The following is a 24,332-nucleotide window of genomic DNA, read 5'->3' as shown; positions in this document are numbered from 1 at the left end:
TTCAATTTTCAATTTTCAATTTTCAATTTTCAATTTTCAATTTTCAATTTTCAATTTTCAATCCGAAGTCTTCTTTTTTTAAAACAATTAAAAATTTAAAAGAAAGTATTGTTACTAATAAATTTGAGATTTAAATTTGAAAATAAAGAGTTTAAGATTGCGAATAAGATGTAGACTGATTTTCAATTCCAAAATATTACATTTTATTCTTGAAATTTGAAAATCACGATTGAAATTTCAGAATTGGAAGTTTTAGTTTCAAAATCAGATTCTTAGTTTGGAGTTTAATTATGGTTTTTAAAATTGGGATTTCGACTTTTTATTTAAATTTTCGTTATTTAAAATCGCCTTTTGAATTTTCGAATGGTTCTTTGAATTTCGTTTTTGAATTAATTTGAATATAAATTTACTAAATTAATTTTTGGACATGAATTTCACATTTTATTTTTGGAATAGCGAATATAAATTAAAATTAAAATTTATTAATTAGGAATTTGAGATTCAGAACTGTGATTTATAATTTTTCAAAATTTTTAAATATAAAATTGGAAACTCAACTTTTGGTTCTTTAGATAAAAATATCAGAAATTCTTATGGGAAGTTTCAGAAACGAAATAATTATTTCCAGATTCCTAGTTTACAGTTTAGTTTAAGTTTTTAAATTGGGAATCCGACTTGCCATTTTGAGTGAGTTTGTAAATAAATTCGCGTTTTTTTATTTTGAATTTCTTATTTCATTTTTGGAAAAAAACCGATTTCAAATTAAAAATCTGAAATTCAAATTTAAATTGATCATTGAAATCTTCTTTTCATAAAATGAATTTTATATTTCTAAATCGAATCGAATAAAGAGTTTAAGATTTTTAATTTTTGATTTTAAACTTTTTTTTTTTATTTCCAAATAAAACTTATTCTATGTTTTGAAGTTCAATTTAAGCATTTTAATTTGAATTTGACGACATTCGCTTTCAGAAAATGTGTGAAAAATTTTTAAACCTTTTTTAACCTTGTATTTTTCGTGTTTACCTTTGAGTTTTTCGGAAATATCGACACGGACTAAAGAATTTTTTTTTCGGGCTAGTAATAAATAGAACCAAAACAACATTGAAAAAAAAAAAAATTGTTTTGAATTATAATTTTTTTAAATGTGAAAAAGGTTATTATTATTTTATATAACTGTTAATGGTAAATTCTCAGTTTTTCTGAAAAATATTCAGTTTTTGAATTTTTTTTTGGTCAAGGCGTCACTTTGTCTTCCTGAATGCTTATTTATTTTTTTTTAATTAATGTTATTATGTGTGTTCGATGTGAAAATTTCTTGCCTGTTTAAACTGCACTGAACAAGCCTGTTTTACTGAAAGGGTTGAGAACTACTAAAAAATACGTATATTTCTATAATTTAAAACATAAACATTTATCCTTCAAAAATGATGTTATTTTGTGATCGATTTTCAAGCTGTTCTTCTGGCCTTTTAACAGGTTGTTAAGGATAATTTGAAGAAGTTTAAAGTATCAAGTCTCATCTATCCCAGAAAATTATGTTCTATTCAAAAAAAATTTTAAACTCATCCAAATTTTAATGCGTTCAATAACAAAACGCAGTGCATCTCAAATTAAAACCCTAACATCTAACAAACATATGGACACCACTTTCATCATCTCGCTCACTTCTCTGTACAACATTATCATCCAGCTTCATTTCTCTCTCTCTCTCTCTCTCTCTCTCTCTCTCTCTCTCTCTCTCTCTCTCTCTCTCTCTCTCTCTCTCTCGCAGCATATTCATGGTCCACATCGCAAAACAAAAATCCAAAATTAAAACACAAAACCTCATCAACGCTCAATTTCATCTTCTCGGTTTCCCGAAGGTCCCCGACGAACCGGCCATCACCACTTCGGATCGCCTTCGCTGCAGCGTCGCGTCCCGATCGTCGTTCAACTCCAGCCCGGCGACCATCTGGGCAATTTCCCGCTCCTTCTTCATGTCCGGCGGATTGAATTGCAGACTAGCGAGGGACCCATGACTTCGGCTCCGATGCTCCTGCCGAATCGAATAGCTGAAGGCCCGCTCGTTGAGGTGTCCCTTACGTCGGTAGATTCCGGTTCCACCGGGCGATTCGGCTCCGGAATTTCCCGACTCATCCAGTCCGGCTGCGGCCGATTGAGCCAGCTTGCGATTGCTCATGGAAAGTGGGCGTTGCTCCAGGACCGATCCCGGTTGAGGTGGAGGATAGGCGAAGATCGGTGGAACAACCGGGACCCCAATCGGGATTCCGACGTTCGATTTGTGCTTATCTTTCTTCTTCTTGCTGCTGCGAGGATTCTGAAGGGTGGCATACTGTGGAGGGACCATCATCTGCATCGAGGGGTGATGCATGCCAGGGTGATGCATTCCAGGGTGGTGCATTCCCGGGTGCATCATCCCGGGTGGAGGGACCATCCCGTTGCTGCTTCGATGGCCGATGGTGTGAAACTGACGACCCCCAAGTGGTGGTGGCGGGGGAGGTCCCAAAGGGTACATCATCATTGCTGGATGTCCTCCGGGGCCTGGCATTGGACCACCTGGGCCCCCGGGAGGTCCGGATCGACCTAACGGATTCATGTGCATTGGTCGGGGTCTGATAAGGGTACCGATAGACTTTGACTCCCTACCTGTAGATGGTGCTGCTGCTGCTGATGTTTGGACTGTTTCTTGGCTTCTTTTTTCATCTTTTTGAGTTCTTCCTTCGGGGGCGGCGGAACCGGAATGGGGGCTGCGATTTGTCGGGCCCGAACCGGTCGACCCAGCGTTGATCCACTGCCCGAGTAGATGTCGTAATGGCCGCTGTCTCCCACGCCGATCCCGTCCAGCTGATCGGTGGAGCCGTTCCAGATTTTGTGGTTTTCGTCGCCATTGTAGAGGGAACTGCCGTCGCCATCGTCGACCACGTCCAGGTCGGCACTGCTGGCGTACACTGCGGGGGGAGAAAGCAGAGAAAGAGATCGGTTAGTTTGGTGTGTTTTGTTTGTAGGTTACAGGGTTGTTCGAATAAGCAAATTGATTTTATTTTAAATTTGAATAATAAGATGATAACAGGGCAAAAGTGTTTTTACTTAGATCAGAAACGATTAATCAAACAACGGCAAAGTAAAAGTATTGGTCAAATAGTTTCAACCTGAAGTTTAAATCCGTGAAAGACTTCAGTTTTTCACAGCGATACAGCTATGAATCGGTAGGACTAACACCTACAAGAGTGTTCTGAAGGTTCACTTTATGAAATTTCATCGGATCGAGAGCATCAACATAAATAGTGTTCTGAAGGCTCATTATTCAAAATAAAGTTGGATCGGGAGAACCAACATGAAAAGTATTCTGAAAACACACAATTCTTATTGACGTTGGATCGGGAGGACCAACATGACGAGTATTCTGGAGGAAAAGTCTGCAAATTAACGTTGAATCGAAAGAACCAACATGAAGAGTGTTCCGATGGCTCACTATACGAATTGACGTTGGATCGGGAAAATCAACATGAAAAGTATTCTGAAGGCTCACTGTACGAACTGAAGTTTGATCGGGAGGATCAACATGAAGAGTGGTTTGGGGGAACACTCTTCAAATTGATGTTGGATCGGGAGAACCATCATGCAGACTCACTATACGAATTGACGTTGGATTGGGAGGACAACATGAAGAGTGTTCTAGAGGATCATTTTTAAAATTGACGTTGGATCGGGAGAATCAACATGAAAAGTATTCTGAAGGCTCACTGTACGAATTGAAGTTGCATCGGGAGGACCAACATGAAGAGTATTCTGAGGCTCACTATACGAATTTCTGTTGAATTGGGGGGACCAACATGGAGAGTGTTCTGAAGGCTCACTATACGAACTAAAGTTGGATCGGGAGGACCAACATGAAGAGTGTTCTGGAGGAAAACTCTACAAATAGACGTTGGATCGGAAGAACGTCTCGGTGGTCGAGTGGTTAGCGTGGTAAGACGGTAATCGCTGGATCCACTGATGGCATGGGTTCGATTCCCATCTCGGTACTGGGTGTTAAATGTTAATCTTAAGTTGTCCACGTCATTTATTCAGTCTGTAAAGCCTAAATCGGCTAAGACGGTGTATGTCTTTATAAAGAACCAACATGAAGGCTCAGTATACGAATTGATATTGGATTGGGAGGACCAACATAAAAAGGGTTCTGGAGGAACACTCTACCAATTGATGATGAATCGAGAGGACCAACATAAAGATTGTTCTGAAGGCTCACTATACGAACTAAAGTTGGATTGGGAAAACCAACATGAAAAGTATTCTAAAGGCTCACTGTACGAATTGAGGTTGGATCGGGAGGACCATCATGAAGAGTGTTTTGGAGGAACACTCTTCAAATTGATTTTAGATCGGGAGAACCATCAGGCAGACTCACTATACGAATTTACGTTGGGTCGAGAGGACCAACATGAAGAGTGTTCTAGAGGATCGTTTTTAGAATTGACGTTGGATCGGGAAAACCAAAATGAAGAGTGTTCGGAAGGCTCACTATACGAGTTGAAGTTGGATCGGGAGGACCAACATGAAGAGTATTCTGAGGCTCACTATACGAATTGCTGTTGAATTGGGGGGACCAACATGGAGAGTGTTCTGAAGGCTCACTATATGAACTAAAGTTGGATCGAGAGAACCAACATGAAGAGTGTTCTGAAGGTTCACTATATGAACTAATGTTGGATCGGGAGCAACATGAAGAGTTTTCTGGAGGAAAACTCTACAAATTGACGTTGGATCGGAAGGACCAACATGAAGGCTCAGTATACGAACTGATATTGGATTTGGAGGACCAACATGAAAAGTGTTCTGGAGGAACACTCTACAAATTGATGTTGAATCGAGAGGACCAACATGAAGGTTTCTGAAGGTTCACTAAACGAGTTGACGTTGGATCGGGAAGACCAGCATGAAGAGTGTTCTGAAACCTCACTATACGAGTTGATGTTTATTGGGAGGACCAATATGAAGAGTATTCTGGAGGAATACTCCACAAATCGACGTTGGATTGAGTGGACCAACATGAAGAGTGTTCTGTGTGAATTAACAGAAATTCGGAGAAAAAAAATGGAAGCTCGAAACTTATCAGAGTGAAATTCCTATCCAGGAAGGTTTGAGCAAATTGTTGCAAGAATTTTTAACAATTTATTAGATGGGGGGCTGGAAATATTAATTTTTTCGGGATAAATTTTTCGAATTTTTTAATTCAATACGACGAAATTTTCTAAATAAGGATTTATTTTTATTTCCTCGTAATCGTAACTTTTCGTCAATATTATGATTTTATTTATGATACCTTATTTAATTTTTATATTTGGGGCAACTTTTACTCAGCAACAGCAGCAGCAGCTATCTAACTATCGGCTGTTATCTTTCGGCTCCGACTCGTTGCTCATCTTATCAATATCCGAAATATTTCCCTGCTGGATTCCCCTGCTGTTGATGGTTTTTTTTTGCTGTTATACAATTTCACAAAATCACAAAAGTATGACTTCTGTTTATTTACATCCTATTAGCTGGCGAGAAACGTCATCCAGGCTTCGAAATTTCTAACTTGATCGGGTAACACCAATTTCGAACGTATAGCGCTCGAACGAAAACAAGAACAACCTTTTCGAACTCGTTCGAAAGTATTCGTTCGTTCGAAACTCAGATACGCCGTAAACAAGAATAATGTAGTCAATAGACAAAGAGACTCATTGAATTTTAAGACTAGTTACGACCCTGTCATTGCTTAATTTACACAGACACTGACAAACAAAAAACAAAACCATCTGTCCAAAATCAGAGTAGTTGAGACGATGACCAGTTATTCGTAAGTTTTTACTAAGAATAACAATTAAGATTGAATGTTTGGAGAAAATATAATTATCTTTGTGTAATATGTTTCCTCTGAAGAGGAGCGAGTACCAAAGTAGTTCGAAACGTCTGGACAACTGGTAAGTTTTGGTTTTTTAAAATTAAAACTCACCGAAAAAAGCCGCTAAAATCAAATCTAAGAGAAACCTTCGATAAAAGGAAATCAGAAATGTTTTATGAAATTTGTGAGATTTTGATTCTGGAACCAAAAGATTAAGTTACAAATATTTGAAAAAAAAAAACATGTGGATGAATTCCTGCAATAAAATACACATTACAATACTGTAATGTGATTTGTTTGAAAAAACGTTTATGAAAGTAAGCTGTCCTTCGTAAAATTTGGAAAACTGATATAAAATAATAAAAAAAGTATTGTATGAACCTTTTTTGCCTATGATCTTAAATTTTCAACTTTTGATGTTTGATTCTAAAGTTTTTCACATTGAGATTCCTTCAAAAAAGTCTTTGAATTTTTAAAAGAGTATTTATAAAACCCCACAAAAGACATTACAGTTGGCTTGCCAGATATTTTAAGAAAAAGCGGGACATTTCACGAAAAGATGCGGTACACAGCGGAAAAAAGCGGGACATTTAAGACAATTTGTTTTTAAAAAAAGCTTAATTCTGTAGCCAAACTTATACGTTTACCATCAGCCAAAGTTGTTCATAGAAAGTCTACTTAGGTTTTCCTAATCGCAAAATGCTTTTGCTCAGTTTTTCTTACATGACTTTTATTTTTGCCATATGCAATTAGTTTATTTGGTAATTTGTTCAAAATTTGAAAACAGCTAGAAAACTTCAATCTTCAGATATATACTTTGGACAATTGAGTCGAAAAAGGTATAATATTTAGAAATTTAACTAAGTTCTTGTCGAAAAAATTTATCTCTGGAATTCTATAATTTATAATTATCTGGAACTACTTTAACAATATTTTTTTTCATACATTGGCTTACGTGCTGCAAGAACAACTGAATCAGTATTGCCTTGTATATGCTATGAAAAATGATTTGAAAGATTATCTGTTCGTCATGGAATTCAAATTGTGACTATTTTTTTTAAGTTTGATTTTTTTTTCGGTGTCAGTCAGATAACATTGTAAAAGTATTCTAAGAAAAAAAGCGGGACATTTTGAGGAAAAAGCGAGACAGCGGGACATTCAACAAAAAACGGGACATGTCCCGCTTTTGCTGGACGGATGGTAACCCTACATTAAAGGATCTAATAAGAGTCTCAAAAAAGTCTTAAATTATGTCTCTTAAGAGTTTGAGATCATCAAAAGATTCAAAAGAAAGTCAAAGAAATCTCCAAAGAATGGGCTCATATGAGCTTCAATCCTTTCTGGGAAAGTCCAAAAAAAATCTCAAAACAGTCGTATAAGTGTCTTTAAAATAATTTAAGGTATCTCAAGAGTCCCAAAACATCTTGAAAAGAGTCTCAGAAGAGTTTCGAAACAGTCGCACAATAATCAGAAAAATCTCGAAATAATCTTTAAAAAATTAAGAGAGTCTCTAAAACATGGGTGACCAACATTTTCAACAGGCGCGCCAAATTTCAGATTTGGGATTTTTTAGTGGATCACAAAACAATTTTTTCCTTTAGTATTAAAAGCTAACAAAAATAAACTGATTTTGAAAGATGATACACAAAAAAAACTTAAAAATGTCTGCATGTTTAGTTTAGTAAATCAAGTTTATTTTTATCTCAGCGATTCTTCACATGATTTTAAAGATTTGGTACGAATTTTAAAAAAGTCATCCTCAAATAGTTAAAAATTTCCTGGAATGAATTTCGAATGTACAATTTACTTACATAATTTAAGAGCTCACAGCAAAAAATGAATAAATAATTTAAATCACTAAACATACTTTATTTAATTCCCCATATGCATATGTCAAGTAGTTTTACCAAAGGGATCTTAAATCTCTTTATTCATCCCATAAATATCCAATCGAGTGGAATTTGAATAAGCATTAAGTCCATTTAATGGTCTTTCAATTTTTCAAACTCACTGTCCTCATCTTCAAATTCTGTATTTTACTTTTTTTTTAACTTTTATAATAGTTTTGTATTTGATTTTTACTTCGGAAGTTTAATTTTGGAAAAAAGTAGGGCTTCGCAACATTTACTTTTTTATTAGGAAAAACCTCGAAATTTATCCCTACTTAACCGAACGGTTGAAATGTCATTCGTATTTTTTTAAAGTTTCCGTAACAACCAACTTTAATTGGATCAGTGCACCTGGGAAAACTTTTCTTAAATGGCACTAAGAAGAATTTTTCTTCGTTTAAAAAAAAAAATTGATAAGATAAATTACCGTAGATTTGTTTCAATTTTTAAAATTTAAATAGAGCTGTTGAAAAAAAAAACATAGGACTTAGAAAAAATAGATTTATATTTAAGTAAATTACCCTTAAACGTAATATGTCAGTGAAATAAATACATTTTTTTGAAATCGAGAGGAAAGTTGCCTAAATGTAAATTCTATCCAGTTTTTCATTAAGATATGTATCTACAGGACACGTTGTTAATTTTAAGGAAGTTGAATTTCATAACAATGCATTTTTTCTGTTAAAGTTTAGAAAAAAAATTGAAGTATATACTGGGGAAAGCTTCAACATTTTAAAACGATTTTCTGAATTTAATAAAAATGTTTTGAAAAAGATTTTTGTAAATCTTTGGTTTCTTAAATCATTGGAGTTCCTGTAAAAATATGTTTTGAAATTATTCCATACTTAAAAGGATTTGGTTATTTTTTAACGATTTCAAGGGGTAGAAAAATTATTTCTGTGTTACTTTAGTAATGTGTTGGCCAATTATAGTATCAGGATTCACTATCATTATAAAAGTTAACAGCATATGTACATGGTAAAGAATTGTTCATTGTTTTAAAAAATCAGATACGGGAATGACAAAATTAATAAAACAGCGTTCAAGTTAAAAAATAGTTGCTTATGATTTTTAATTTTTGCTATATTCGGAATAATTTCGTGAATAAAAATTCGTTCAGATTTTTTTTTATTTCTCATTTTCATATTATTGTTTTTAGTATTTTCGTTATTGCTGAGGACTTTCAAAGCCCCTCAAAATTCAAACTGGTTCCCAACGCTCGATTAAAAGCTTTCCACGGTTAGGGCTACTATTTAAACCAGTGGTATAAAGAAAACAGATTGAAAATTTTTTATCATACAATGTGCTTTTTAAAGCACAGATAATGAGTCGAATATTGTAGAAAATAAGAAATATAAAGATTTTTAGAATCCTGGGAAGTTATAAGGCAATGAGGCACACTTTTACTAAGGTAACGCGGGAGGTACACATAATATTGCACTTTTGCAAGTCCAATCGAAAATAAACATTAACAAAGCCTACTTCTTCAAATAAAGAAGTTACATAAAAAAACCTGCATCGCGACGCATCGTAGTCAGGGAGCTCCATTTATCCTAAGCAATGTGCGTTGCATTGAACTTCCCCCCTTCGTGATTTTCAGAAAAATCGATGAAGTGGGGGTGGAGTTGACAAAAAAAAATCTTCGATTTTTTTTTCTATTTTTTAAAATATGTAGATAAGTTTTGTTGATCAACGCCATTCATTATAAAATTATTTTTGGGTTTTACTTACTTTCTTATTGTTTACTATTAATATATTTAAAAAACTTTATAGGTTTCTTAGTATATTTTTTTGAAAACAGATACACATATGAAACACTTTCAATTTCTATGAAAAAATGAATAAATCAATTTCAATGATTTTTTTTAAATTTTTATTGAAAAATGGTCGACCAAATTAACTTCTAACGCCATTGTTTAGAGACAAATCGCTATTCCACTAAATTACCAGCTACATATGAGCTATAATCATCCCGGGAAAAACATAATTCTACAGTAAATCTCAAAGCGTCAATATACAACTTCAAGTTTCAAAAATGCTTTTATTTCGATGGTTGAACTTCAATCTTACTGTTGTCCATTTTTCATTGAAAATACATTTCTGTAAATGTGTCATGTTTTTCTTAAATTTATGTTGTGATGAAACATGGAAGTTTAAATTCGGATATTTCTCATCCTAATATTTGAAGATTACATCTAATTTGAACTTAATTCGAAAATTCGACAAAAAAATTTCCAAATTTCTTTGTTGCTGCAGTTGATGTATCATTTGAGTGTCGTTAATTTATTTGTCGTCTGTTCTTTGTGAACTGGCAAATATTTCGGATTCCAACTTATAGTTGTTTAAGAAGCGTAGTTGATTTTAACGGCCTTGTGATATTGCTTAGTTGACAAATCAGTTGCTTTCTGAGCCGATGTTCGTGAATTGGAGCCCAAGAGTAAACATCGAACACAGTTGTTCCGGATAAGTTTTTCAATTTTTTTTTGTATGGTTGGTCGCCAGGTTGGTCTCCTGTAGTAGAATGTTAATACATGGGCCCCGGAGTGCTGCAAGATGTTGGTTCAAGTCCTACCGGGAGACAAGGCGATTTTTTTCGCATGTTTTTCAACATCGATTTTCTCTTATCTAGTCCCTGAAATTTCATCTAAGTTGGATTCATTTCTCTACAAAAAAAAAAAAGTTGAAGAGGTTGTGCAACACACGACCGTAAAGTTGTCGTAGAATTACGACAAGAAAAGTTAAAATCGTTAATTTCTGTCAAATTTTGCCGATAAAAAAATCATGAAAATTCAAAAAAATCGAAAACAGTGGTGAATTATACATTCATGCTTTATTCATCTTTAAAAACTGCTCATTATTAAATAATAAAATCTCTCAAACAATAAAATAGAAAGCAATGATAACAACTTTTTTCTTTGCTTTTTTTTTCTTATCATTTTTTGCCCTAGAATGTGAGAGAATCCGTACCAAGTTCTTCTGAAACATTTTCATGTAGCTTTCGCTTTGCGCTAAGCGAGAAAAATTTGAACGAAATGCAACACATTAACGGAGTAGGCTGATGTTGGATGGTTTCACTTGTTTCCTTCCTAGCTGGTTGCTTTACAAGCAACGACCATACACGAAAGAAGCTTTAATGTAAATGAAGGGAAAATGTTACGGTAGTTATATTTATGCCTTTTTACACCCGGGCTTTTCGTATTGTTGCGGTCAATGGAGGCGGGGCTTATTCGATGAGAAAAAAATGACAAAACTGAATTTTTCGATAATCGAGCCAGCAGTCCTGTATCAGATGAAGGCAGGGAAGGTTTTATTTAGAAAGCCCAAGCAATTAATCATTAGCAGTCCTTGGTATTGAAATTATGTTTGATATTTACCTTAATGATTGATTTCGACAATTTATTAAGCTTGCTTGTGAGATAGATAGTTATATGTTAGAGAAAACCACCAAAATTGAAACGGCCCTGAGAGGACCATTTCTCTGTTTTTAAGAATGCACCACACAATGTTCAAATGTGATGTCAACGTGTCAACACGTCCACATTTCATAATATGTCGCATATCACTCGCTAGCATAAAGGTGCAATGAATTGGCACTTCGGATCCGATTTAATTATTTCAAACATCGTAACTGGCCCTTCTCAGGGCCAATCGATACGGAGAGAATGAAGTAAGTCTTTCTATTTTTGCAAATGGGTTTAGGGGAAAAACGGGTGTTGGGTGTGGGTTGAGCGTGTCCTGGGTCGAGCGAGTGCTAATCCTAGGTTGCGTGTGAAAGATGGGCGAATGTATGTGCGAACAATTGAATCAAGTGCTCATAAAAATTACGTGTAGAAAATATATGAAAATAAACAGTTCATCTGATATGTGTTTGATGATGTGTGTTAGTATCAAACGCTATTGGTGTTGTTATGACATTTAAATACAAATGTCAACATGACATCATATGACAAGTCAACATGACATGTCAATATGTGTCCGCCGCTTGTCGTCAGCACCGCCTCTGCTGCTTGCCACTGATCTAATCTGCAAATTGATATCTGCGTTGGATTACCACTGGTGGGGTCCAAACGCAGATCGAAGCAGCAGCAGTAGAACTTTCCAACACAACGGGCAAACAGAAACTGATACCAACTCGCAAGGCGACCCCTTGTTTTTATACATTTCGTTGACAGGGAAAATCAAAACCCATCAAGGGGCGGGGCGTCGGTGTTTTTTTTCATTTTTGACCAGCCAATCCATGACGAGTAGAGATGATATGTCTTTCAAAAAGGATGTCTTTGAGTTGGAACGTTTTCGTGACGCGAGATTCGTTTGGGAATTTCGATTTGTCCCCCTATAATGTTGCCGTAAGACGTAATTCTACGTCAAAAAAGTTTCGCTGACTGAATGTTTGAGTCAAGACCCATCTCTGCGTCGCAGTTTCAAAATTTTTCAATTATTTTCCGCGAATCTGCATCATTAATACAATGTCGCGAATGCCACAAAGATGGTTATATCACTATAATCGAACTGAAAAAAAAAAAATAAAATTATATACCGGATACCAAATTTTACTTCATTCCGACCTACCGTTTAAACCGTGATGGTGTTACAAAGAAAACGCCTTCATTTTTATATATAAGACTAGCTGATTTTATCCGGCCTTGCTCGGGTTCGCATAAAATAAAATTGAAAAAAAGTCGAAGAAATTTTGAAAACTTTGTATTCATCATTAGATATAAGAAATTTTGCCAATTTTAGGCCATGATAGCTTTGTAAGTTTTGTTAGTCTTTTTTTGGTTTTGATTGAGATTATTTATTGTTTTACTCGTGTTCAAAATTTTGAAAAACTTATAGTTAGAGCAAGTTTACTGGTGTTGGAAAAAGTGGAAATTTGGACATTTTGAAAATTTTACCATGCAAAAATGTTTTCAAGATCTTGAGGCGTTGTATTTTTTTACACCACTGTTTTTATTTCAGTCATATGTGATAGAAATATTGCTATTTTTGCATCACAGCATGCGAAAATACAACACGTGTTGTAAAAAAACTAGAAGGCCACAGATCTTGATAATGTTTTTGCATGGGAAAATTTTCAAAATGTACCGTAAGTGTCAAAATTTCGTCCACTTTTTCCCAACACCAGTAAACTTGCTCTTATGAGGTTTGTGTTTGAAGAAATTTAAAACTATTCCCCTTGAATGCTTATTCATCCTATCATAACAAACATTTGTTTCACCCACCATTTCTAAGGAAGCTTGAATAGCATTTACCTGATATCTTCAGCTGATAAAACTGTTTTTTTTTTCACATCTCCCATTTAATAAAAATCTCTTTTGAAGATCATCCCACCTTTCAAGTTGGAATTATGAAAAATACCAAAAATATGAAAATGGTTGGCTCTTTAAAGCTGGATTAATGGAAATCGGTTCATAATTTTTTCAACACTCAGTCCAAATAGTTGTTCAGCTTAAAAAGTCAATTCATAGTTCACTGTTCAGTTCACTACATATTTTTGTAGACCCTCAAAGCCCCCCAGCGGTGGTAAAAACCACTTTGAAAGCTGCTAAAATTCTTGTCAATAATTATTAACAGGCTAGTTGTATTTTTCGATGCAAAATGTAGACTCACTATTGCATTCAAATATCTCATACCGGTTCCACGTGTTTTCAACAGTAGAAGGGAAAAAAGCACCCGCAAAAATTTCCCTTTCTAAATCTTTAATGCTTAGCAAGCTTTGATTTGCTTTCCAGTTCACTTGAACTCTTGATGGTCGTTTCTAATGCCCGGCCCATGGTGATGGTGAAAACAACCCGCCAAGAGGAAAACGTCGCTTGATAAAATGGGTGCCATGACTTTTGGTTCGTGGGGAGGGGTTCAAAAGTATTACTAAAATCTTACCATGGTTCAAAAACATCACTGTTCAAAATTTGAGGCTAGTCGGTTAAGCGGGGTGGATTCGTATAAGGTGCATACAAACAAACAAACAAACAGATATACCCCAACTCTTCATAATATATTAGATTTACACAATGTTTAATATTGCTATTCAAAATTTTGAAATGGGATGAACAAAAACACTTTTCTTATGTTTCTCAACGGGCGCACTATTTTTGAATCTTAAAGGCAACTATTTTTTCTGATGGATGTGTGACTCGGTGAGATTAAAATCAGTCCTTCGCAAGGAGATCATCCTGTGAGAACCATTCCCGAATGGATGGACACGGAGAACTTGCAAGAAATGCTTAACTACAGGTTATAACGTGCTAAACCTGGATACAGTCTTCCCAAAAATGCTTTCGTTATTTAGAAGTAGAGTATTGGGCAGTAGAGTATGCTGGAAAGGTTGAAGGAGACTATGAAAAGCTAAAGTCATGGTACGTCATACGCAGCAAAGAACAAGATGGAAAATTGTTTACTCTTAGTGCTTTAAAAGCTGGTCGCCTTCAAGAACGAAATTCCCTAAAGTTTGTTGTACTTTGTAAATGATGTAGAAGATATGAAAGATAAAGCCAAAATGACAACACCCTGTGATTTAACCCAAAAATTCTGCAATTCGGGTCCGGCACGGGAAGGGTTGGTTGTGGTTTACATCACAAAATCTGTGACAAAGAATTTCGGAAATATTCACAATCAAAAATTTCAATTTTTGATGTCAAAATAAATTTTGAATCTCAAATTTAGATTGAAAAATTATAAAAATATGAAAAAATATGATGAATTTATTTCTTGTTGTTTTGTTTGATTGATGCTACGACTTACCATTTAGTGCATCGATCATGAATGGTAAACGAGAAAAAAATTGCAATAGGATTTGAAAGAAAGTCCTCTGAGTTGCCCCTTTGACACCTTTACCGTTAGCCAAATGGTCAGATGAAATGAGTCAAGCTGTTGCCAAGGTTGCCGAAAGCAATTCTATTTTGGCGAAAAAATTTCTAACTTTCTGCTATTTAACCCAAAAACTCTGTGATGGTTTTCTGTGACATTATTTCCATAAGTTTTATTTTAAATTCATGAAAAATTGAGTCTTGTTTACTTTTTTTTTAAAAAAAAAAACCAATATCTTTACTCTATTGTGTTGTGAGCCTACTTGGTTGAATGATTCAACTGAATAAAAACAATCGAAAGATTCCTTTTAATTCAACCACGGTGAATGAAAAGTTCATATACTGGTATTTCGAATGCAACTAACTATCATCTTCAGTGAGCGTTTTCGATTGATCGATTCGATTCTGATTCAATGAAAAAGGTAGTAAGTTGCTATCGAAATACCGTTATATGAACTTCTCATTTATCGTGGTTGAATTAAAAGGAATCTTTCGATTGCTTTGATTCAAATCACTTTACCAATTTTATCATATTGTTTTCAATCAAACCACGTAAAAAATTAAATAAATCTGTGAAATCTGTGAATATTCACAAAATTCTGTGTTCTGTCACACACATTCTGTGATGAAAAAATTTGCAGAAATTCTGCGAAATTTCAGATTTTTCTATAATTTTGGCAACCTTGGCTGTAGCTCTATAATTGAGTTGACTTCATCCAGCTGAATTCGCTGCTTGATTATACGGCAGATAATGTTTATCATGCCTCGATAAATGGTGATCTGTTCGCCTCGATTCAACAAGTAAAAGAAAAAACGCATTTAAAATTAATTATAGTGAAAAGTCAAAACTTCAATGATGGTGAAACTTGAGGAACAATATAAACATCATGTAGCAGTGTGTATATTATATATCATGATGATTTATCGAACTCTTTCGCATGAAAATTTATTCACGAAAATACGTACAGGATCGTTCATAATTGTATAGAAATTGGAAGCACGCGCACTGTCACTTCGACTTTGAACTTCCATAACTTTTTATTCTTATGATATTTTTTGATCAATTTTTCTGCGTTATATAGATCAACTATCACACTATTATATCACAAAATTTAAGCTTCCTGGAGTTTGTATGGCCTGAGATACAGTTATTCTACGAAAATCGAACTTTTTTTACTATTCTCATTCAAACTGCAATATCTCAGAAACTGCGCTACATTTTTATTGAAATTTTGCAGAGTGATTGTTGATATATAAAGCTAGCATGTCTAAAGTTTTTAAAAAGTTCTATCGATGAGATCAAAAGTACAATATTTCAGGCATGAACCTAGAAATGCGATTTTTATAGAATTTTGGACGAATGTTTCTATAGGAAAATCCTATTTTATGTTTAACAACCAGGAAAACTATTTCAACCAAAAAATCAAAACAATATCGCGAAATGTAGATTTCAAAACACAAACAGATCAATTATTCCATTTTTTCTTTTCTTCATTGTTTTTGCCAGACATTTTTAACTGACTTGTGGATGGAAATGATATTGTTCTCATGAATCGTCCAAAATTCTATAGGAATCGCATTTTTAGATTCATTCCTGAAATATTGTACCTCGTGTAACTTTTGATCGCATCGATAGAACTTTTCAAAAACTTCAGACATGCTAGATTTATATTTCAACAATCACTCTGCAAAATTTTAATAAAAAAAGCGTAGTTTCTGAGATATTGCAGTTAGAATGAGAAAAGTCCAAAAAGTCCGATTTTCGAAGAATTACTGTATCTCCAGCCATACAAATTCCAGAGAACTCAAATTTTGTGATATAATAGTGTGATAATTGATCTATATAACGCAGAAAATTTTATTAAAAAATACCATAAGAGTAAAAAATTATGGAAGTTCAAAGTCGAAGTGACAGTATGCGTGCGTTCAATTTCTATACAATTATGAACGGTACTGTACTTCCATACAAAAGAGGGGTTCCCACTTCACCCTGGGACTTCATTTTTCTCTCATCTCCCTTACTTCTAATTTTTGTGTTGTGAAAAGTTTTTTTTTTCAGAACAATAGTTTGAAAATTTGAGGTTTTTTTTTAAGATTTATGCACCAAAGAATTTTCAAGGCATCTCAGGTTGCAGGAAGCTTTCTTTGGGCGTATTCAGCCCATTGACTCCCCAAGAAGTCCCCATCGTCGCAAATGGTAACAATAATGATAATAATAACAATAAAAATAGTAATAACAGTACCTTCCCGGGAGAAATCGCGAGTTGCCATGCTGATGGGCAAATGTGCTGGCTGCTGAAGGCATCATCCCTGGGAAATGTGCCAGCAACCCAAAGGGGCCACACCATTCATTCGTTCATTCGCTTATTCAATTCATCCGCGCAGGGAGTGAAAATCGAGCCGTGGGAGTTGTCTCAGATTCCTACGACTTCTTCTGGTATCTTAAGCGAAATTCCGGAAGACGCTCCAAGAAAAAATATAGTGGAAATTATTATCGATGATGTATGAGGGGAGCCATCGTTGTGGTTTTTTTTTTCATTTAATTTCAATGGGGGTTTGAGAAATCTGTCCGTCATGTGCTGCTAGAGCTACACTCTATTGAATGGTAGACAGGTAGAAGTTCAACGGGTTTTCAAGCGACGAACCGTGTCGAATCACATGATCGAGTCTAGCGTAGTCCTACATGTAGGCCTCCATTCCGTGGCGCTAATCAGGCTTAGACTAGTTGTAGCAACTTTTTTTTTCTCCGTTCGCATAACAAGGTCAGCTGTCAATTAGCATAAGCTGCGCCACGCCACGCCACGCCGCTGCCAGTTAGTTACCCATACTTTGTACTTGACATTGATGGTATTAATTTGGTTCAGTGCCGATAAACGATTGACTGAGGCCGTAGCTTGAAGAAATCCGTCGCTTCACACCTGCCAGCTGACCTTCCCACAAAATGGATGCTTCTTTTTTGTTACTGCCTTCGTTTTTTTTCTCAAAACATCAAACCACCAATCCGAAACCGAAATTAATTGAAACCGTTCATTTTATGAACACGGCCTAGTGGATAGTGCTTTAAATTAGTGTCCAGCGTAGAAGATAAAAAAAAAATTCACAACGAAGACGGCCTAATGGATTAAACATTTCATGAACTTGTTTCACGGTTGACCTCTGTCAAGGTGCTTTGTAGGTAACCTCACTTTGCGGCTTTTTTCTCATCAATTTCAGTTCCTTGACTGTTTGGCGCCTTTTTTTTGAAATTTTTCCAGTTGGCTTAAAGCAAGTTGCTTTTACCCATTTTCCAAACATTTCGAATGTTTCATTATCAATTGTAAAAAAAATCTCGATCCCCTCAGATAATGACTGATCTGATCTGAAGACTTTTTGTTAAGTTGATTACACATCCAGATAAGACTTCGTACTTAATCGAAACTTGTTATTTTATTTTATGAAAAAATAATAATAATTTTTATCCCGGGTATTTCGTAAAATTTCAAATTTCTATTTTATTACAAAAGTCAAAAACGAAATATTTAAAACTGAATTCCTGATCTTACACTTCATTCACACACTCAGTTCGCCTTTTCGAAACCTGAATTCAGAATTTTGATTCAGTATCAAATTCAAGTTTCTGACAACAAGGTTCAAAAATTCAACGAGTACTTAGGAGCACACTAATTTTTTTTATAGATTGATTTCAATAAAGAGGTGAAAAGAAAAACATATGTCACGAATTAAAATAACTTATTCAAAGACATGTTTTAGTCTCAATTGAAATCCCAATTTAGATTTTGTTTGAGACTCTCGTTACAGGGAAAGATATCAATGTTTTTCAGTGAAAAACAATTCCACCATTTGGATTTCTTACCGAACCTTGATGTGTTAATATCTTGTAAATCATTGAAAGAAATCTAAAGAGTGACGAAAACTTATTTCCGTCACAAATTACAAATTTGAATCTCTTGAACTGAACTTGCATTTATTACGTACGGCTAGCCCAGACGATGCGTAATCCCAGAGTCGGCTAGCTTAGGCATGACTCACCCATAGCCATTGAGAGGAAGAAGAAAATTAATATAAGTGGAAGAGCACCCTTCCGAGGTATATCGGCTCAAAAGGGAAAAGATGTGAAAATTTTGTTATTTTTTTTTTTATTTTACATTATTTTTAGACACATAAACATATAGTGGGAAGGGAACCGGTGCGGCCGTGCTGCATGTTACGGGATGGTGGAGCTTCGGGGTTGATTGAAGATGGTTGTAGAAGATGGATCGAGTGTGGTTGGTGGTAGATGGTTGGTTGAAGATGGTTGATTGAAGATGGTTGATTGAAGATGGTTGATTGAAGATGGTTGGTAGTAGAGAGTAGGTCGAGGATGGTTGGTGGAAGAAAGTTGGTTGAAGGGAGCATGGGTCGATTGGTTACCTTAGTCCTTTTTTTCGGCAACGGATGTTTAGACCTTGTTTGTTTCCCCGGGCCAAATCGACCGCATTCGACCTCCGGTCCCAGGTGGCTTAGTGGGACGGGTAGCCAAGATGGTTTGTTGTTTCGGTTTGACGGTTGTAGACGACCCGATACTCCGGTAGACCCGGTAACCCGCTACGCTGGACGTTTGGTCCGGTTCGACGGCCTGGTGAACGGATTAAACCAAGTACTGTGTCGCCCGATTCGGATGAATGGCAGGAATCGGCGACTTTAGTGGCTTTACCGGATAAACAATAAGACCCAGCGGATTAGTTTGACGGCTTCGCTAGGTAACTTGGTTGGCCGGCCGGCTTTCCTGGCCGATCGGATGCTCGGCCCAACGAATCTGGTCTGGGTAGGGACAGATACGGATCTGTTTGGATGGCTCACTTGGACCACGTGGTTTCCTGGTTGTGCTTGGCCGGACTAGTTCGGACGAGTTGTAGGCTTTTGACGGGAGTCGGATACTGGTGTCAACCGACCCGTGCGCCTTTACGAATTAACCCGAATTTTCCTCCCGGACACGTGGCCGACTTCCGCAACGGAAAGGATGGTTGTTAAATTTGGCGTTTGGATTGGGCGGTCTGGTTTGCTGGCCTGGAGAAGCGGATTGCTGGATCGGCGACTCGGTCGGATGGTTCGGAAAACCAACCTAGCCCTCGGATCCTTGGATCTTCAATTTCTTGCGCTTAACCAGGTTGCCCAACTTCGGCACTTTCACACGCGGTCCTCACTTTTGGTTCGCCTCGCTTTGAGGAATCGAAGAGAACGAACCACACTTATCCGTGTCCCTACACTGAATGCCTCGCTCGTCGTACCAAATATTTTCGCCTCTTTTTTCACGATCCGCTCTTTCTTCACTATCTTGCTTTCTCCTCTCTTCGCCCGAATCATTCTTATCCTCTCTCGCTGTTTCCGGAACCTTCGATGACAATTCAATAATGGCCCACCAATGACGTGTCAACTTATCGTTGGGCCATTATCAAAGGTTGGGTAAGGATGGGATGATAGGGTGACCATGGACATAGTGGCACGTTCGATTGTCACTCTCGGGCCACGGAAGACGCCCGCATCAAATCGCCGGACCGGTTGGATGTGCTTTCGGGCATCGCGCCCTCGAGCACACCGGCCAGGTTACCATCCGTGTGTGACAGAAGAACGTGAAACCACCCTACTGTTTTCTGATCTAACAGACAACACAACTTTTTGCACAATTTTGTCCCTACTATTTTTACTGAGCCTTTTACAAATATACATCTAAACTATAATCTAATCTTATATCATTTTAATTTTATTCTTCCTAATCTAACTACATGAATATACTTGGGAAGGGTACAAAAATTCTAACCAAAGGATTGTTACCAACGGTAACACATTGAGTCAGAATATAGTTTTTATGTATGATTTTTTATTATTCAGATCCAGAAAAAATATTCGAAATTAAGCTACAAACAAACAAAGCTTATAATTAAGAATAACGAATTACAAATAAGAAAATTCATTTTTTCTTTCTTTTATTGTATTTGTTTCCCTTTTATTTATTACAAAATAAAGTTTGATTCCAGACTCAGAACTTGAATTAAGAAATCATCCATCATATTAATGATAAAAAAAACTAGTTTTTAATTTTCAGGCTTTTTTGGATCCCGAATTGAACATTTAAACAAGATAGTTATAATAAGTGTGAGAAATATGAAATTATAATTTCACATTCCATGTACATGTTCTCAGCTGACTAAAAAAATGAATTACCCAAAAACATGAATCATGTTTTGTTACGTTTACAGGCTTCTGTTTTCATTGCTTGTTGAAAAAAGAAAAAGTAAGTATGTTTCAAATATTTTCGGCAATTTTTTAAGCTTGAAAAACCGAAAAACAAATTGAATTGATGATTAAATTTAAGGAAAGAATATTTTGGTAAAAAAGATGCTTTTAAATCCATATATTACCGTCAAACGGGGCATCATGCAACAGCGGGGTTCGATGCAACATTTATATAACACTACATTAAATCATTTTTTTATTTAATGTATTGTAATAAAGTTATCTTTTAATGATCACAAAATGATGATGACATAATTTCTCACATCTTAAGCTAGTTTTCTTAAGTTTTTTTTATTTTTATGGGAAATTTGAAAAATCGAGCAATAAATGTACAAATTTTAACATTTTTTGATGCCGAAAAAAACTTTAACCAGTACGACGGATCGGCTTGATAATATTACCTACAAACTTTTGACTGGTTTCCTCATGTTATATCAACATTGTTGGTGTAAAAATATTTTTCAAACAATCACACAATTTTTTTAAATAAATATTTTTAAAATTCCGTTAGGTGTCTGGGGTTAAATGCAACAAAATGCAAAACAAAGAAATACCTTGTAAATCTCGTTTCCATGTGTTGGAATATGAATGTTTTGCATCACGCGTTTGTAAACATTGGAATTTCATTCATCCAAACATTCTTTTTTAATTATTTCAGCTTTTTGAATTTTTCTTAGTATTATTTAACCCCTAAATGTATGCAGCATCTTCATTTTCAGAAAAAATGTGAAAATTAGTTATTACAGACCCAAAAACTACTGCAATTGGTGTTGTCATGCGTAATGATCTTTTAGGCATCGCTAATATATTAAAAACTATAAATTTTCGTACGTGTTCATAAGATTTTTCATTAAAAACCAAGTTTGTTGCAAGTTACCCCATTTTGAAAGGAGGGATAAAATCGCATGTTTTTAGAAAATTAAAAAAAACTGAAGAAACCTATAATTTTTCTAACTACGCCAATTTGATACCCCAGCATTCTTAAAACTTTTGATGCATAAGGGATAGGATTAATTGTGAACATAAGTTTTTTAGAAGCCATTGAAGTTGAAAATTGTTGCATGTTGCCCCAGTTGACGGTAACATATTTTGGTTGCTGAAGAACGACACTTTTCTAATGCCTCGCATATTTCATGATTGGTTCTGCGTTTTGCGCCATGAGATCAAGAATTTGTGGACTCATAGTTTGAAACAAGTTTGAATGAAGAAAAAACCACACGAGAGGGGAAAAGTAGCTGACAAACATCGGACAGACATCGGTCATAATTCTTTTTGTTGTTTTTTATCCGTCTATTGACGTTTCATGTCATCTTTATTCTTTGCAGATATTTCTTCTCCAAATCAAGATGTTTAAGGGCTGAATATCAGCTCTTCCGTGAATTTTGGTTGTATTCTTTCAGACAGATAGCTGATTAAAAATTATACCTAGAAAATGTGTCAGCGGTTGTTCAGTAAAAATTGTTGGTTAGACTCATATCTAGGTCCAATTTTCCTAAAGATAGTGTGTTTATGTGAACTTTTTTTTAATTATTGCCATTTTTATTCATTACAACTTCTATCTTTCCCCCCATACAAAAGAACTGATGCGTGAGTTTAGAGTTCAAAATTAAAAAAAAATCAGAAATCTGGCAGATTTGGACGTTTCAAATTTTATTAAAGAACTTTTACCATGGCATGGACCGGAATAAAGGGGATAATCTGAAAAGAAAAATCAGATTAGCTTAGCTTGATTGACTACTCACATCCACCAGAATCATTGAACCCGAAATAATCTGAAAAGAAAAATCAGATTGCTAAGAAACTCTAAGAAAAGGTTTAAATGTATTTTAGAGCTTCATATATTTCTTGATTTTGAATATTATAAAAAACTATAGTTTTCACAAACTGAGGTTTAGCCAAAATCTTTAAACTTATTTCAGATTATGGATACTGGAGTTTTCCAAAATTGCATAAAGTCTGGGAATCTGGGGGCTTAACTTTCAAACGATAAACTAGGGTATGGAGAACAATACTTTGTTTGATGCAAATTAAAAAAAAATCATTTTAAGAGGTTCCTCAAATGCGACCTTTAGAAAAAAGTACACTTTATAAAGATTTGTTTCAAAAATAATTCTTTGTCCAAAAAGTTTCAAAAAATTTAAATATTTTATTTATTTTTGATTTGGTTTAGGTTAAAGCCTACATGAAAAAATAAAAAAAAATTATCGAATTTGTATCAAATTTTAAAATCATCAAGCTGTTTAAAAATAAACTGTACCACCACACACAGGAGTACCGTAATCCGGGGTAATATTGATCATTTTTTTTAAATATTTTTCGATTATTTTTTCTGTAAATGGGAATGTGGCGTGTTTCATACTTTTAAAACCAGTACTGGACTCCTGTGAACGTAAAACATGGTTGCAGAAATTTATTAGACTACTTTAAATTTGATTTAAAACTCGATTTCGTCTCTGTTTTGAATCTGATGCTTTGGGGTAACATTGGTCAGCCTCTATTTTCGACGGTTTTTACTAGTTTTCTTGATGATGAAGGATCCAAAACACCTTCATACTATTTACAAATGATATTTTATAAATTTTACCTTGCTGTTTAACGTTTTCTTTTAAAAACATTTATAATCGAAAAATGAACTATTATGATGCATACATTTGGGCAAAAATTAAATTAATTGTTAAATAGTTTGAGCTACAAATTTCAATTGAAATATTACCTTCCCATATTTCTGTGGGCCCTCCCACAATTAACATTTTAATTTTTTTTTTCAAAGTTAATCATTTGATAGGGTTCCTATCTATTTGTCCAATACGGGCTTACCTTTGAAAAATGTCATTATTTTATAAATATAGGAATTTTTTCACTGGATGACTATAAAAATTGCACTATAAATATACTTATACAAAGAAAATTAGTTGTTCTTTCACATTCAACAACCCGTTTGCTTCTTAATGCTTTTTGGTATCATTAAGAGAGCTGTTTGTTTGCGAGCCTTGAAAAAATCGATATTTTAAGAATTTGAAATTACATGTTTACTAACAAGAAATAAATTTCAAATGCAAGCCAAATTTTTTCTATTTTATACTTAACTTATAGGCTTTCAAACGTAGAAAACAGTTTTCAAACATTCAAACTATAGACTGAGTTATTGATGATAATGTGGAAAAATGTATCGTTGGTCAAAGATACCCCGGTGATTAAAGTTACCCCGTAAGTACGTAGAAGAAAAAGTTGGCCAAAAAATTTGTTTTAGGTTTTAAGTCAATAAAAGCGTTTATTTTGACTCGTCAAACGTTTTTTAGACCAATTATTATATTTTAACCGTTTTTGTAACTGTTCATAGCTTTCTTTTAGAAATTTTCTAACATTTTTATAACAAGATAGATAATCCAGGTTAAAAAGTTATAAAATTAATAAAAACTTAGAGTTTTTTATTTGTTTTTAAAAGTGAAATAATGGATGAAAATATTCAAAAAA

At 34.9% G+C, this 24,332-nt stretch overlaps 1 pseudogene; it reads right to left on the bottom strand.

Moving 5' to 3' along the window:
- Nucleotides 1-262: 262 nt before the first annotated feature.
- Nucleotides 263-24,332, bottom strand: part of LOC129757132 (uncharacterized) — a 55,141-nt pseudogene continuing 31,071 nt past the window's right edge.

This window comes from Uranotaenia lowii, chromosome 3, assembly GCF_029784155.1.
Source record: "Uranotaenia lowii strain MFRU-FL chromosome 3, ASM2978415v1, whole genome shotgun sequence".
Lineage (NCBI taxonomy): Eukaryota > Metazoa > Arthropoda > Insecta > Diptera > Culicidae > Uranotaenia > Uranotaenia lowii.
Note: the sequence above shows the minus strand (reverse complement) of the source record. Positions and strands in the feature narration are given on the sequence as shown.